We start from the raw sequence: 13876 nt of genomic DNA on the forward strand, positions 1-13876 counted from the left end.
TTTAAGTTAAAGCAAATAGCTTGCTTTTTATAGTGCAGTAAAGGCACAGGTTTATGCATATTATTTTACCAGAGTGCAGGATGCTAAGTGTTTGATACTTAAAATTTCCTGGCAGAGGACACCCCATTTCATATTTGTACCCCCCCAATTTTGAAATGAAATAGGCCTTTACATCTGCATCTCTAATGTGTTATACATATATTCATTCTCACCCTACAACACATTTAATAAGACTTTGATGAGGTTAATTTGATGCAATATGATAGTATTATATTGTGCCATGTGCTATTATTTAGTTAAACATGCACTACCACCTGTGTAGACATCAAATGTATTAAATTCTCACATGGAGTGAACATGTGGCGGGAACACAAGAACATAAAATGCAGACTGTTAATAAAAACATCTCTGCAGTAAATGTATTTCACTGTCACAAGGCAGAGAGGCCTCGTGGGATGCTGTGCAAAACTTGACTATTAATTAACCTGTCAGAGTTGAGGACCAATCCTTTGATGTTACAAAAGCCACCAGGAGACCGTGTGTTTTTAAACTTGATAACTTTGTTGAAACAAGTGGAGCTCAGGGCCTAATCCTGTTAGCAAGCGGGGTGGCTCGGGAGTTAGCTGCCAGTATGTGGTGGCAGCGAGGGAGCCTGGAACATTTACACTCACTGCAGGCAGAGCTGAGCTCCGTGCCCAGAAGAAAGCGTGCCGGCCTGTTTTACCTAAGCAGACAGTGCTCTCATTTGTTCTCCCCCACTTTGCATTAATGTGAGAGGAATGTACCACTGATCTCTCTGCGTGACAGACGTGCGTCGTAGGAAACGATCACACCCTGATATTTGCTTTAGTTAGTTTGACTACACAAGTTTTTTGCTAAGTAAATTTCAAATAGGTGCCTCTCGTCTTCCCTAAGAAAGCCTGAGCCTCCAGCCCCACATGACTCCTATAAAGAGGATTTCTTTACAGGGAACAGAACGTTCTGCTAGCAGAGGGAGCCTGTGCAGAATGAATTCTGCTGCAGAGAGGCAAAATGTCCTTTCGCCTGGAGAACTGTAGTCTTTTGGTAGAATGATAATAACAATAACTTACCCTTAGCCCCTGCTGCAGAGTCAAAGTTTCCATGTGCATTCTGATGGGGCTTTTAGATGGGACTTATAATTAGAATCACTTCTAATTAATTTAAAGCATTTTTATAACATTTAATCAATTTTGGGAGCAACGGACCATTGACAGTCATTCTTATAACCTATAATGTTAAGATAAAAACAAGTTACCAAATCAATTAGGTCCAAATGACATGTAATGTGTGGATGCATACTATATCAAAAGCATAATACTGTTTTTTTTTTTTTCTTGAGAATAAACTATCCTGTGGGGCGGCACGATGGCATCGTGGTTAGCAGTGTTGCCTCACAGCAAGAGGGTCCCTGGTTTGAAATCCGATTGGAACGGGGTTTGGTCCGTGGGTGGGGGCCCTTCCGTGCAGAGTTTGCATGTTCTCCCCGTGTGTGCGTGGGTTCTCTCCGGGGTCTCCGGCTTCCTCCCACAGTCCAAAGACATGGATGTCAAGTTGATGTCTCTATATTACTTCTATTACTATTATTACTATTACTACTTAGGTGTGCAAGTGTGCAAGGTTGTCTGTCTATATGTCGGTCCTGCGATAGTCTGGCGGTGTACCCTGCCTTCTGTCCAATGATAGCTGGGATTGGCTCCAGCCCCCCCAGGACCCTTACGAGGACAAGCAGTTACGGAAAATGAATGAATGAAAACTGTCCTCTGATGCTCATAGTTTGCACCGTGCTCCATCACTTAGTGGCTGAAAATGTGAGGAGAGTGTGAGGCAAACAGTATGTGCCATAATGTTTTCAAAATAATGACTTAATCACTAGTATTGATGAATGATCTTATTAAAACCTCACAAATTTGCTTTTGTCATTTGTGCTGTGGGGCAGCGAAAATCTCTCCAATTGCACCCTAAATTGATTAAAGCAACCCGTTGCAATGGCTACAAATAACAGATGATCTTTTAAAGCTAATGCAATAACACACAGAACAGACCTGTGTCTGTTTTAAAATGAGTGCACAAAAGATATTCATGTCACATGAATCAGACGACATTAAAGAAGAATCTTTATCAGCGCTTGTTGTTTTCGTGTTGCTTTTGTGTTTGTCTTCCAGACAGCTGCGTCTGCAGAAATTGGTTTACGAGTTCAGTCAGTTTGACAGCTACACCATTTTTCAAGTGCACGCAGCCGAACTTTGAATGTGATCCCATATTGACTTAACACCTACCACTGCAATCTGACTAACCCCTTCCAGATATTTATGTGAGAGGAGAGAGGAGAAATCCTGGTTTTTAGCATGATTTCACATCTGCGAAAGGGAGGGAAAATTTTCTCTAAGAACCATGCATAAACTATTTCCTGTTACCTGTGCTGAGTCTGATGCGAAGAGATATCTTCACATTGCTTTCACACTCCATCTGTTTGCTCTCACTGATAATTTGAACACTCTGAGCCCAAGTATTGGATAAACACTGGCAAAGTTATTTGCTGTTAAAATCAGCAAAAAGGTTGATTCCTGCTGAGGCCCAACCATCCACCCCTCAATGACTCCTGTATGTAATCTGAAAATACCATTCAAATAAAACACTTGTTGTCTCTTGTTTTCCTCTGTCCATCGCTCTCAGGTACATGAATGTCAGCTGCGTTTATTTACCTAAAAATGAGCATGTTGTTGACAAAAAAAACTCCCATTTTCACACTGTTTTGCCAAAGAAGCACCCCAGACTGGCTTCACTTGTTCAAGTTTTCCCAACAGCCACAAAATAAGTTGTCGGTATGATGATCCACATCTGCTGTGTAGCCTGATAACACCATATGCCTGAATGGACAGGACAGCCTCAGATTCTGTCTTTAATCATTCAGGTCCACATTCCACCCGCTACCAGTTATGCAAATGGTGGACCAATCATAAAAGCTAATGGAGCAAGGAATGGTAAACCAACTGGCCATACAGAAGCAAGGCTGAATTCTCCCTGAAAAGGTTTAGGTCTCATTTGGATGCCCGCCGTGATGACAAAACACAGCAGCAACAGAAGCACTCAGTGAAGTGCAAGCTTCGGAAATGAAACTAAGGTGATGGTTTCCAAAGTGTCATATTTCTGTGGGTCACACAAAGGCCAACGTCGCCTCTTTTACAACTGACCTGCAAAAGCAAAATGGAAAATGTGCAGTACTAGCACCTTAAGCAGTACAGTGCTGCATGCTTGTAATATGAGAGGCATTATTTTCCAAAAATGGGACTTAAAAGCCCTGCAAGATAGCATGCGTTCACCTATTGTCGAGCAACATGACCTGACAGTTTTGACCTCTTTGCTTTCAGTGTTTTTTTTTTGTCATTTTCACCGAGATAAACATTTCCAAGATAATCAATAATCTGTGAAGTATAGCCACATCAAAGCTGGCCTCACAAATTTGCAGCCTGTAGTTTCTCACTGGAAGAAAGATGCAGACTGTAACTTACAAAGTGTAACAATCTGTGTTGTTTGTCCACCTCTTTCGAGAAATACATATTGTGAAGAAGCTGTTTTGCATCTCTCTTTCCTTTTGACATAAAAAAATACTTTTGTAAGATACAAATTAATGTAACTCAGTTGTGTGTTTTTCATATTTTTTCCTCAGCTTGTCCAACTGAGAAATGTGACAATTCAGTTTCTATTCTCACTCTGATCTCCATGGATTATGCATGAATTGACGCCATAAGAAATTAATCCTGTCAGCACAAGGTGAAATTTCTTCTCTTGCTTTTACAGAAAATCATACTGCGAGTGTGTGCATGTGTGTACCGGACTCCAGCAGGGTCTTGGTGGTCCTGCTGGACTCACTAGAGGTGGAAACCGCAGCTGCAGCTGCCGTCTCCCATCACATTTCATCTGACAGGTGTGAACAAAGGACCCAGAGAAATGTCACTGCAGCATTTTTAAGTCACTCGGACACCGCTTGCATTCAGGAATGAAACTGCCTTTGCACATTATGCAAATCATATTGACAGCATATCTAATGCTTTTATTAGGCTAATTATGCCTAAGGTCAAATCTGTCCACAGCGAAAGGATCAGAACCTATTCAAACCAAGTGTCTGGAAGTGTTTTGCTTGTCTCAGAGGTTAGCTAATGCTTAATGTCTTAGGACAGCTTATCATGTAGCACTTTATGTCCATAAAAAAATAGGTGTTATTGATTTCCATCTATGACACAAGCACCGGAGATGTTCAGTCAGGGGCCGTCTTAAATATTTAGCACGACAGAATTGATGAATAACAAACACACGGGAAGATGTGCTTTGAAAACCTCTTTCAGCAAATGTAGGAAGCAAAATTTCCCCAGAACTCTTTATGATACACAATAAAATGCCTTAAAACAACTACAGAAGCACTTCTCTCCATCGTGTGAAAGTGTGATGAAAGAGAGGAGATGTTAATGATAGCAGAAGAGCCTTAAAGGTAAGGTGTGTCCTCAGTGGAGATCCTCTGTTGTCAGGGTTGAAACAAGGCCCATGTATATTTAATGGGCTTGAGCTGCTGCAAAGTATTTAACAGCAGGCCATATTAAAAATATATGAAGCAGTGGAGAAGGTTGTGTATACTTTAAATTAGTCAGGTTTCCTTGGGTCAAAAGGTTAAATTTCTGTAAAGATGTTCAAACCCCTCCTTTGTCTGAAATATTTGAGCCTCTTTGCACCTTTGATGGAGGAACAGATGAGTTTGTGTTACAACTGTAACTTAACACTGGTGGGAGTTTCAGCTGTGTGTAAATTCAAAGCACAAAATCAAATCCTTTACTAAGGGTGAAACTGCCTAAATCACGTCTTTATTATGCATGAGCAGATTATGAGACTACTGGCCCCTTGTCACAGATATGCACAGGGTCCCACCACTCTCCTAAACAGAAGAAAGACACACAGTCTTTGTGGTAGTTTTGCCTTTTTTGTTATTGTTTTGAATCTTTCTTTAGTCATATTGCATTTCTATGGGGTTTTGTGTTTTTTTGTTGTCATTTTGTGGGTCTTCAACATATCCTAATACAACAGTTTAATTGATAAATATAAATTTTGGCCCCATATGAGTGACAGTTTCAAAAATGAATGTAAAGTTACAGAGGTTAGGTTTAGAAAAAGAAACATGGTGTTGATGTACCTTTAAAATCATTCCGAATTCAATCAAAGTTAACACAGTTCCAAACGCTGTGACCCATCAGCCCATTCTCATTCTTAAGCTGTCAAATACCACTGCCCTTGCAGTGAGACCCCAACATCAAAAGCCACCTTGATACGCTGCCAGATAGCGTCAATTGAGATATGCTGGCACATGCCACAGCAGCGTGGCACACTGCTGAGTGGCAGCAGGTTGAAACATTGCCGGTAACACCGTAATATAAGGACCACGAAGGTCCCTGTAGGAAGGACGTAAGTAATCCTCAATGGATCTAACAATCCCCAGTCTTTCATGTGGGAGTGTCTTTGTTGCCTAATCCTAAACATGTGCTTTTGTTGACGTGCCATTGATGTTCGCCTATGTTTTTGCTGCCTAAACATAACCACGTGCTTCTGTGGCGTAATCCCACCATGTGCTTTTGTTGACATTCCGGCACAGTTAGCAGCATCCCGCGATATATGATGACTTGGGCGGACCCATCCACCACCTCAACCTGCCTCCTAAGCGGACTGCTTGATACCACTTCCTTCTAACTACCATCAGCGCATTGGTCACATGATTGCAGCCTTCTAAAATACGTACAGTATATTATGCGTAAATTACAAGCTCACCATTACGTATCTACGAATTTCGGTGCATTACTTTTTGTGGGAAATCATACTAACGTGCATGAGAGAAGCCTGGATTCTTTATGGTTGTTTTGCCCTTTTTCATAGTTCCTTTGCATTTCTTTGTGCTAATTTTAGAGTCTCTTACCGTTTGGTAATCTAAGTGACATTTTGCAGATAAAGGTCAGGGGGGCCACACTTTGGGCCCCTAGTCCTGCATCCTGTAGGCATAATCCATCTATGCTCTTTATGACTAAAATTCTGTTCTTCATAACATTCCTTCCTTTTCCAGGTGATACAGGCAATATATTTGAAAAAAAAAGAAAGCTATGTTGCCGATGGCAACGTCTTATTGCCATCAGCACTACTTACACACAATCATCTGATGTTAAACAGCTGTTTAACAACTGTCTTGCCAACCTGAGAGCCACTTCTGTGAACCACATGGCCTGAAGTGCAACCACAAGGACGTGTACTCAAAATAGAATTCAATCAACCCAAAGGATAAAATAAACATAAACAAGTTTTTCAGGCTCATGAAACGTGTAAATGTTAGAGGTTATTAAATCCTCTGTGACTTTGTTTTGCTCTTTCACCCAGACAATACAAATCTGTGTGATTCAGTAGGAGTGATGTTTTTGTTAAGGACAGCAGAAATACAGCAGACTTTGTTTCCTTTGTCCTCCTTTGAGTCATGCTGCTGTGCTTGTTTCCAGTTTGATATATAAAGCCTGAAGACAGTCTGACAGAATTATTTTGGTTACAGAACCTTTGGGCCCATTACGAATACTATTATGTAGATCAGCCTTGGGGAATGTATTTCCACGTTGTGCATTTGGATTGTGACATGGCTGGCCTCTCATTTAATTTACCCATACAAAAAAGCCTGCCAGTCCAAATGCTTTAAAGTTGTGTGGACATTTTAACACATTTCACACAGAGAGACTTGTTTTCGTTCACATTTTTTTTGCACAACCAAATTCTCTTTAAATGTTAAACTGATAAAATTGCTGAACAACCCCCCTCCCCCAACCCATCAACCATCCTCCACAGGCAGACTCTCAATGACACACACCACCAAACCCCTGGCAAAGCATGAAAACACAATGAATGTTGCTGTCAGGGGAAGAAAAAAATATTTAACCTCAGGTTTTTAGAGTCATTTCCTATTTGAACGATCTTTTTTGGAAAAGCTGCCGTTGTGTGACACACTGAAATTCATTCAAATTTGAAGCAGGAAGACAAAGACACATACAAAACCCCTTTTATTGGATGACTCAGATTGCTATGATCCCTCCTGGCTTATGTGGAGTTTTTATACACTGTTGTTCTACATGTGCAAATTCATTGTGTATTGGCAGGAAGCCTCAGACCGGTACATGCAGTGGAGCAGGAGCAAAATTATGATTGTGATGCACACTCGCACAGCGCGCACGGTTACCCTCGCTGTGGCTAGTGCTCTGCACTGGCAAACATGAAAAACACTATATTTGTCCTTCCAAGAATCTGCAGCACAATGCCTCTGATTTTTTGGCACCTGTTGAGACACTGAAAAGAAATTAGCACTAGCGCTTAGTTTTTATAAATGCAGCAAAAACAGCTTTTACTGTGACAGGGGGGATGCATTTATCTATTTTAATTTTTACTTCCTCTGACTGATGAACATTAACAACCTGACAGGAAAAATTGAACTACTGTGGTGAAGGACAGGGGCACGTTCAGTGTGCACTCATTTGCTACAATTTCTGGATTGAACAATATGTGGTGTTAAATGTGTTCAACAGGTTTTGAAGTAGTCTTTTTTTGAAGTATGTATTGTTTTCTCTCATTTTGGTGGGTGTGTCAGAGGTGTTACCCAATCAGCATCAATGTGTATCTAGTATAGCTTTACTTATCTTATGTAGAATTTTTGTTTTATTTCGCACTTGGTTTGGTAATGTAAACAAATGTTTTCCACATAAACCCTTTGAAAGCTGGAGACATCACTTTTCTTATGCTGCTTTCAGAGACCTTTCACAAGTATTTAACCCTTTGAAACCTGAACAAATTGGATCAATTTCTGTCAACTAAGCAACTTGGTAAGAAATCAGCCACAAATTACAAGAAAGTAGTGGATTTAGAAAATTATTCTTAAAAGTTAGGTAAAAAGTTCTTGGGTTAAAAAAAAAAAACAAAGCTATTTGGAAAAACTATGTTCATAATTAAATTACATATTTAAAATCATGTTTTTTTCTCTTTCATTGTTTTTTTTTTGTTTTCTTTTCTTTCCTTTTCTTTTAAATAATTTTCAGGAAATTTTTTTGTACTTTTTAATAATTTCTTGGGTAACTTTTTTGTTGCTCATTGCCTTCTTGTCCCAATTGTATTTTTGAGAAAAATTAAGCCTATTTGCTTAGGATTCAAAGGGTTAAGAAAGCCCTTTCTCACCTGAACTGAATTGGGCATTGCACCTCTGTAACTTAACAGGGTATTCAACCACCACTGATTGTGAACGCAGCCCTGGTCTGAGGAGGCGCAGGAAGGAGGAGGAGCCTGGCTTGATTGTGATGGAATTGAGTTCAGGTGTGAGCTCCTTCCTGCTTTACCTGCAGCAGATCCCTGGGCTCCCTGCCAACAATTGTTTGACAGAGTTAAAAATGTGAATTTCTGTCTACATATCATGTAACCTTTATTTTACTAGAAAGTCACATTAAGATTAAAACTTCTTTTGCAAGTGAGAGCCAAGACGGGTCATATGGCAGCATTCAAACAAACAGGACAACAACAGCAAATCACAGCAGTAACAACAGGTACGTCAAAATGCATTGCAAAATACTACGCATTGTCAAGGCAGCAATATTTAATCTTGAATGTGTATTAAATGAAGCTGCTGCAGTTAGCATTGCTTGTGTGCTTGCATGTAACAATGATGGCTAATTCTGGATTATTGGGGCTAACATGGATGTCTAAAATTACAAGTTGTCAAACAACAGCAAAACTCATGATTTTATGACACCTGGTAGCCTAAAATATGTTTGTTTCACTATAGAAAAATGTACTATTTTAGCTTACTTTTGTCCCATTTTACCTGAATGCTAGAACAGACTCAGAACCCTTTCCAATAAAGAGTAAACTGTTTTGTGAAAATATTTTGATTAGAAACAAATTATTTCATAAAATGCAACATCCAACAATCATTTTTGTTATATTCTTGTTACCAAAAAGAAAAAAAAATCAACATGCCACATGGTTTCCTTGAAAATTCTTGAACCAGAGATTTTATTTTACTCTTTGCTTCGCCCATATGATAAACCAATAAAAATGATTGTTTCATAAAAAGCATATTTTGTCATTACATGGCGACTGGCTGCTAATATTTTAAACCCCAAAAATGTAAAACCTTATTTATCCCGTTTTACCTGATGTCCCACACTACCTGACTCCGTACTAGAGATACAAAAAGCCGCCATTTCAAAAGTATAACTTCCTACAGTAAGAGATTGACTTGAAAACAGTGTTTTCTGAACACAGACACCAGCTCTTTTCATTGTGACATAATGTTTCAGGATAAGTGTAGCTATGGTGCCAACTTCCAGGTTAAACTGCATGTGTTTTGTTTTTTAAAATAAAAAGATATTTCTGTTGCTATACAACAGCAGTGCTTGAATGGGAATTGACTGCATAAAGAAATCAAATCAGATGCAGCTGGAGGGCACTTTCGTGCTCTAACAATAGGAGTTTTAAAAGAATTTTGTTTTTATAAAGATTGTCTACTCAGTGTACTGTCATTATTTTCTCAAAATTTGCAGCTCCTTTGTCCTGTAGATGTAAAGACGTCCCCTTAATTGTGAGGGATAGTTGAGGCAGGTCCTAATTGTTCTATAATTAACACACAAGCATATGGGCGCAGGCCTTTGTTTTCATAAATACACTGAAAAATAGGAAATACTTTGCTTGAATACCCTCATCTTCAGTTTGATGCAGTGAGCGAGTGTAACTCAAAAGCCCACATGGAAACCCAAGACATTACCATTCATTGTTTGGCTAATTAGAGGGTAGTTGGTGTGTCTGGATAAACTGAAGTAATTAGTCATAGATTTATGGTTGGACGTCTGCTGAGACAGCAGTTGCTAACATCTACTGAAAGGGATTATTGCCTTTGTAAGGCAGCAAAAGACAAGCAGGCTGCTTTCTGATGTGATTTAATATAATATATAATTTCATATATCTCCAGAGTAGGACACAAGAAGGACAGATGCATGTGTTCCAGCATAAGCAGAAGTGTTAACACAGTGGAACAATATCTAACTTTTATATTGCCCTTACCAGACAGTGAACTGTCCCAGGTATATCACACCACTTACTTCAGCACTCTGACCTTTGTGATTAAATGTACATGTCTCGGATATTCTTGCTTACAGATTACAGAGGAGTCTATATCAAACTGGACCTGCTGGGTTTTTATCAATTCAAATTACGTTGTGTGTCGAGGCTAATAAGTTATTTTTGTTCTACTGCATCAGTGTTTTTTAACAAGGACGAAAACAGTTATCATTCAGTTATCATCAGATTGTTCCTGTTCAAACAGGGGAAATAAATCAGCAGGGGAAGGACACATTAATGACAGGGCTGTGGAGGGATGTTCCCACACAAATAGAGAACAGCAGCTCTCACTGCTCATTTGTAGTTTGCTGTTAGCCAATTGCTGATCATTTCACTGGCGTTCTTGAAATAGGACATTGTGTCTGCCCTCTAAAAAGAACTTGATAGAGAGCAGAATTTGACTAAAAGGCTCAATAATATTCCGAGTTAGCTGTCAGTTACTAAAAGGCAAATTTTTTTGGTCTGCATACAGCTCTACAAAGAGACAGACAAGCAAACACACAAAAGGGTGGATACAATATACAACCACATAACCTCTCTGGAGGAAGTAATAACTATATATACGGTGCAGACAAGGTAAACCTCACAGCAGTTTGCTGCAAAAACTGTCCTAAAAGAGTTATAAAATCTTCAGGTGGCGCTACAGATCATAAAAATCTCAGGGCAGGCATTTTCTTTTGCAAAACATCACTGAAATATATGACATACATATTCTGATGAGGAAGTTCTCATATGTGCTTAATGTTTCCAAAGTCATCTCAGTGAGCCCAGACTCTCACTGACAAAGCATAAAGTAAGAAATACAATTTCCTAGGCTTTAAATATGCAGTTTGTAAAATTTAAGGGGATTTAGTGGCAGCTAGCGGTGAGGATTGCAGATTAAAAACCAGCTGAAACTTCTCCTTGTTAAAATTTCCTCAGTGTTTATGCCTAGAAGATTTTTACCAGGAGGCAAATTATCTGCAGAGGTCTCTTCCTCTCCAAAACAAATAGACCAGAGGCCAGATGCATGTGTACACACAAAACCATGCATACACCTTTCCCCAAACATAAACAGGTATTTCTAAACATGCAGTGAGAATGTGTGCACCTCACACATTCTTCAGAGCAGGCAAAGATAGCTGCAGGTAATAAGAAGGAGATTAAATATAACTGGAGAGACAAAAAGCAATGTTTTAAGGTTGTTTGCCAACATAAATGATTATTTTATTTATTGGTTTATTTTTGCACTGTGTTCTATAAAATGTCAATCAAAGAAGCATGTATTAAGTTAAATTATGAATGAGTGATACATTTCAGCGTTATTTGTATTTACATTAATCTCCTTGTTAGTGATTGTTTAATTTTTATCATATAGAGCATTATTTTCTGCAGTGAATCACTGATCCTTATGGCATGTGGTAATAATGATGATCAAGATTTCACCGTGAAAATTATTTGCAGAAATGTGATAAATTAGAGGTACGGATGCTTACAAACATCCACAGCCGTGTGTAATGACGGCTGCTCTGGCACTGTTGGAGAACCTCGCTGATGCAACACAGTCAGTGAATTTTCAGTTCCTTTACTGTATTTCTCACTGACCTTACAGGTGTAATGATGGTGGAGGGACACGTGTCAAGATGCAAACAGATGCTTAAGGGCAGTTCTACATCCAGCTATGGTGAGCTGTGGGTGTGCAATTAGGCTTGTGCCCCTGCACCCAGAACCACAATTTTAGTTGATAAAACAAAATCAGGTATACACACAGCTTTTTAAATCTGATAAAATGAATGTGTGTGCATATTTCTGTTTCTGTGTACTCACAGTTCTAGTCGTGAATCTACACAGAGCTGTGTGCATTTGGCCCCTGCTAATTAAAACAGGTAAGAACACTGAATAAGGCAGTTTCATGTTTAAAAAAAAAAAAAAATCTGTTTCTGGGCTGTTTAATACAGTGGCCAACATTCTGTGCTACTGCAGAAACATGGATATGCAACAGCAGTTTTCATAGACCAACTCTCTATGTAGATATAAGCTCATTCTGAGGTAACATTGATTCTTATTTTCAGGTGATTATACACTAAAGAAAAAATACTTTTTTTGTAGATGTTCCATCTCTGCCAATATATCCCCTTAAATCACTGGACGGACCTTTAAGGTGTTTTCTAGACAGATAATTAGTATCATTTTAATATTTATTATGACACCATGCAGTCAGACAATTATGCAACAAAAGCCGGTTGTGGTTCCTCCACACAGGTGTTTTCATACTGTACCCCTCACAAGGTAAAGAAATAAATTCCAGATATATCCCGCGTGACCAGCCTATAACTAGAATCCTGCATCTCAATTGAGAGTTAGCATTTAGGATCATTTGTGCAAATTATTCTGTAAATGAGGATAAGGGAGCTTTATCCTTATTGGGAGTTAAATTAAAGGACCAGGGGAAATGAAGCAGAGCCCACACTGTATCCTCTTATAGCCAGCACTGACAATTGAGGCTGCCGTGAAGAGCAAAGTGTGAACGAGAATGAATTGTTTCATTTGACTGTGTGCGGCAGATGAGAATAACACCGTGTGATGAGCTACAATATTTTGACATCACTTCTCTGCTTTTCTGTTTTTCATCATCTATTCTTAGGCATCTCAGGAGAGGCTCATCTTTGACTACCTTCAGTGGAAGAAAAGAAAAGGTTCAAACTGTTGTGACATTTTTAAGGTTGGATCTGTGATATTGTTAATGGTCCTACTGGCACAAGTCGATCTCCTCAGCACATGTGGGGAATTTCCTTTCAGTGCAATACTAAAGCTGAAAAAAAAACAAAAACAAATCTGTCAGTGGTCTGTGTTTGGATCTGAAGTTGTGATCAGTAAAATAAAAGCGTAGGCAGTAAGCATCACCCTCACTACTGCGGGACTGCAGCTTCCCAAAATATACCCTACATACTGTACTCTACATGAATGTCAAAGACTGATTTGATGGTTTCATTCTCAGAACAACAATATCTCATAGAAAGCATTATTGTTAGTCACACTTACAGAAATGGCTACGCGATACGCTGCAGAATGGGAACAATACTGTAATCAGAGCTAAAACTATATTGTTCCAACCCCCAGCCAGAGAGCACATAGCAAATTATGTGAAGGCTTGAGTGCAAAACAAAGATCCAACTCAGCTCTGCTGTAACTTGTTAAGTTTGACTCAGAATTAGCAATTTCAGAAGTACAGGACTTTTTTTTTTTTAAATAACGCGACAGGAGACTTCATAGAACTGCTCACTTAAAAGAACTTTAAGTAAAATTACATATAAGCAGTAGCTATATATATATATATATATATATATATATATATATATATATATATATATAATATCATTTCCAAACAGTGAATGTTTTGAGCCCTGCTAAAGGATTTTTTTTTTTCACTGCAGACTTCTGAAACTGGTCCATTAGATCTCAGCCGACACAAACACAGTATTCTGGTAGTAACTGCAGAGTCGTAGGTGAAGCAGTGCAGCAGCCCAAATCTCTTTCAGTAAAGGGTTGTTAGTTCCTTTTGATTTGTGTTTGGCCGCCTGTCACCCAGACCCATTCCCTGAAATCACATCACTATAATGGTCTAATCAGCACTTAACGAGCCATGTTACATAAAATCAATGCCCCCTTCCATTCTAGAATGCAGAATATTTGGAGGGGCTGATGAAGG

At 39.1% G+C, this 13876-nt stretch overlaps 1 long non-coding RNA gene across 1 annotated transcript; it reads left to right on the top strand.

Annotated features, from left to right (window-relative positions):
- The first annotated feature begins 8307 nt into the window (after window positions 1-8307).
- Window positions 8308-13073, top strand: LOC121942818 (uncharacterized). The gene is made up of 4 exons (XR_006105830.2): window positions 8308-8615; window positions 11780-11851; window positions 11997-12053; window positions 12812-13073. It is a non-coding gene; the product is annotated as an uncharacterized LOC121942818 (long non-coding RNA).
- Window positions 13074-13876: the final 803 nt, after the last annotated feature.

Source organism: Plectropomus leopardus, chromosome 6 (assembly GCF_026936395.1).
Source record: "Plectropomus leopardus strain MGB_pleo_1.0 chromosome 6, ASM2693639v1, whole genome shotgun sequence".
In the NCBI taxonomy this organism is placed as follows: Eukaryota; Metazoa; Chordata; class Actinopteri; order Perciformes; family Serranidae; genus Plectropomus; species Plectropomus leopardus.